General features: G+C 43.6%; 1 pseudogene; it reads right to left on the bottom strand.

The window, feature by feature from the left end:
- Window positions 1-277: 277 nt before the first annotated feature.
- Gm6457 (predicted pseudogene 6457) lies at window positions 278-1,665 on the bottom strand (annotated as a pseudogene).

Below are 4,231 nucleotides of genomic sequence, written 5' to 3'. Positions count from 1 at the left end.
ACTTTCCTTCATGATGAACTATAGATGGTAAGCTGAAATAAGCTCTTTGTCCCGAAACTGGTTTTTTTTTTTTTTTTTTTTGTTTTTGTTTTTTTTTTTTACTTTAGAAAGGGCTTTATTTATGTACAAATAACAGTTAGCATTCTATCCATAAATTCTACTTTCCAAAAGCAAGAGTTTCTTTTTGGTTGTCTTTTTAAGGTTTTAGAAAAAATACTGGATACGATGGTGCACGCCTTTAATCCCGTAACTCAGGAGGCAAGGGATCTTTGTGAGTGCCAAGCAGACTGACCTACAGAGTGAGTTTCAGGACAGCCAGAACTACACAAAGAGATCATGTCTCCAAAAGAAAAAAGAAAAGAAAAGAAAAGAAAAGAAAAGAAAGAAAAGAAAAGAGGAAAAGGAAAAGGAAAAAAGAAAAAGAAAAAGAAAAAGAAAAAGAAAAAGAAAAAAAGGAAGAGAGGGAGAAGAAGAGGGAGAGAAAACAAAACCACACCCTAATCTTTGAAAGGCACCAAGATTCTTCTTCTGCTTCTAGATCAATGCTGGGCGGGAAGGAAAGGAGAATCTTTCCGGACAGATGTCACAACCTGGACATTCAGGCAAAGTTTAACAACCCAGCCCACCTCCAACATCACAGCTGCAGGCTGAATGGCTGAAGCAGGTCAGACGGCCCAACAAAACTCAGCTGTGCTGTGTGCTGCCATTATGCAACTGTCAGAAATTACTAAACATACTAGACCAAAACAAAAAAGAGTCAGGTAGACATGAGAACAGTCAGTTCCTTGCGTGACCTCCATCTCAATAACCCTAATAAACAGACTATCCCAACGCACGGAAAATAGTACATCATTCGGATTTCACACAGGAAGACAACTGGCTCAACCATTTTATGCCCACAGTTCATGTCTTCATCTACACACAAACTTTGCTGTTTGCGTGCGCATAACACAGTGAAGCAGAGTGCTGAGCTGAGACCTAACACCCACAAGGGGATGCTTTTACAGGCTGCAACGTTGAAGGGGGAAGCACATTGAATCACCCTTGTCTGAAGGACCTTATGGAACCAATGAATAACTTAGGGGCCGAAAGTCTCCACTCCACTCCAGCGTGCTCAGGGCTGGTTGCGGGGAGCACCGTTAGGAAGCTTCCTCCATGTCCACATCCTCCTGTAACTGCTGGACCATTTTTTCCTCCAGCTGCTTTCCTTTGCCGGCGAGAGGAGCCCGGATGAGATGGATGTTCTGCTTGACCTCCTTGATGTCCTGCACCTTCTGGAGCTCTTTGTTCTTCTTCAACCTGTTCATTATAAATTTGGCCTGGCGCTTCTGTTTGATCTCTTCAACTCTCTTCATGGCATCAATAGTTTTATTCCACAGCTCACGCTGGTATTTCACAGGTTCATTTCTACGTTTTTCAAATTCAAATGAGTTGTCCACCGTGAGCTCCTTGCCAGCTGCTTTCCGGAAGGCTTTAGTCCACCTGACCTTGCGTGGGTTTCTCTTCTTCTTAAAGTTTTTATGACACTTGGATTTGCAGAATCGGAACACCTTGCAATCGTTGCGGACGAACATCATTCCGTGCCCCGGGTAGATCGGCCCGGAGCAGAAATAACACTTTTCGATCCTCATGTTGACCCCGCGTGGGACCCACCTTCGGGACGCGGAGCTGGAGAGCCCGAAACTGGTTTTGATCATGGTGTTTATCATAGCAATAGAAACCTAAGACAATAGGTTTGCCAGTAAGCATCTTTACCTGTTGAGCTAATTCTTTGTCCTGTGATGCTAATAAATCTTATTTGAGAACAATTAATTTTTCCCTTCAAAAATGAAGGAAAAAAGATGTGCTTGCTTGGCTTTATAAAGGGTGAGATTTCTATTGTTGAAGTTTCTCAGTGGTTGTCTTCAATGTTCACCCTGTGTTGACTTGACATTTGTGTAGTAATAAAACTATTGTCCCTACCTTTGTGTCCAGTGCTCCTAGACTAGAGACAGTTTGTTTCAACTGCATTTTCCAACATATCTTTTTATTTAGACAAACACCATTCCTAATGAATTGTAAGATGAGGCTTAAGTAAAGGATTCACAGATTTTCAGGATTCTCAGTCAAATGTAGTGTGATGGTGAGAGCTAGATCTGTCTCACCACAGTCACCCCTTGTAAGAGGATGTGTGTATATGTCCACACCAATACATCCTCCTGAATCCTAATCTTCCTCCATTAGCACCATAGCTGCCTTTGACGGATTCGATATAGTCTCTGGAGGTGTGCAGGCTACTCTTGAGAATGGTCTTGGAAATGAGCTGTACATAGGCTCTGATCTCCTAGAAGGGGCATTCTGGAGTCGTACATACTGGAAAGGTTGCCTACCCTTATGGGCAAAGATTCTGGGTGTATGTATGGCCCTGGAATTGGAAGCTCCTAGGCTTGCAGAAAGGCATGGTGGAGGAGGGGCAACATGAAGCTTCAGTGGGGTCTGAGGTCTTAGTCCAGGACTAGGAACAGAGTGCTGATCCCCTTATGCTGAACTCAGGATAAATAGTGAATGTGGGAGACAGAGTCAGACCTTACCCTTTTACTTCCTGCGCTAAAGGTACCCAGTTATTGTCAATAGTTGAGTGTGTGTCTTCCTCTATGGCCAGCTTTATGTGTCAGTGTGGCTGGTCCGTAGAGTCCAGGTATGTAGTCAAAGATTATTCTGGATTTTTCTGGGAATGTTTTTTGGAGTGGAGTTGCAATTCATATTGGTGAGTTTTAAGTGAAGCTGATTATGCTCTACAATACAGAGAGCCTCTTATAATTAAAGTAATGCCCTATTATAAAAAATGATCCCAGTCAACCCACCCCGGGTTTAAATGGATGGACCCTGGACTGGAACCGCAGGTCTTCCAGGCTTCTGATTCTCCCCTCCAGAGAGATGGGATTTATGATTGCAACAATCTTTCCTAATTGCACAAACCAACCCCTTAAGATTCCGTGGACTCCTCATCCCTCACCTTTCTTTCCTCCCCTTCTTTTCCCTCACCCTCTTCCTCATTCCCTTTAGATTTAGAATATATGTGGGGAATGCTATTCATACATAAACATATAGCTACACACCTTGGTGTTTGTTTCTCTGGAGAATCCCAATACACCTTAGCATCCTTTTCCTCCATGAATATCTTCTAGTATATCGGCTCAAACACGAACACTTTAGATTCTATTTCCCTGCGATCTGAGATTTGCTTCTTTCTCTTGGCATCTTCTTTCCATGACAGTATCTGTACTTTAGCTGCAAGAATGAAATAAAGCACTCAGCACTGCTCCTGGCTGTGTCAGTGCTTGATAAATACTAATGCATCGTTACCTGGACATGCAAGGGGACCACCATATAGAACCCTGCGCACTGTATTCAGAGGTGGCTGCTTCTCCCTTTCTTCTGGATGTGAGCCCCATGGGTCCTGCAACTCTTCAGAGTGTCCTTATACAGTGACAAGTCACTTTCGGTTGTAACACAGTGTTATGGTTTGAATCGGAAATGTCCCCCTAAGGGCTCATGTTTTGGATGCTTGGCTCCCAGCTGATAGTGTTGTTTGAGGGGATTTCTGAAAATTGAGAGGGAGTAGAAGTGGGTCACAAGGGGCTGAAGAGATGGCTCAGTGGGTTAAGTGCTTGCAGTGTATGTATGAGGACCCAAGTTCAGATCTCTAGAAACCCACATAAATGCCATATGGTGGTGACCCACCTACAATTCCAGCCGCACAAGGTAAAGTCAGTGGATCCTCAGAGCAAGCTGGTTAAGTGAGAATAGCCACATCTTCAAGACCCTACCTCAGTGAATAAGGTAGATGAATAAGATAATTTTCAGCATCAACCTTAGGCACACACAGCCACAGCCACACAGCCACACAGCCACACAGCCACACAGCCACACAGCCACACAGCCACACACACACAAAATACATATAAAAGGTGCATGTTAACAGGGATATGCACACACACATGTATACTCAGGCTTGAACAGACACAAGATGTGCACTAACACACACACACACACACACACATACACACACACACACACACACACACACACACACACACACACACACGCACACACACGCGCACACATAGTCATGAGAAATGGAAAAAGAAAAACAAAGTAGATCATAAAGGATTGGTTCTTGGGGGTTATAATATCGCTCTTCCTGTATCCATCTGCTTCCTGACTGCTGTAACACACACATCTGTCTTCT

Source organism: Mus musculus, chromosome 18, assembly GCF_000001635.26.
Source record: "Mus musculus strain C57BL/6J chromosome 18, GRCm38.p6 C57BL/6J".
NCBI classification, from domain to species: Eukaryota; Metazoa; Chordata; class Mammalia; order Rodentia; family Muridae; genus Mus; species Mus musculus.
Note: the sequence above shows the minus strand (reverse complement) of the source record. Positions and strands in the feature narration are given on the sequence as shown.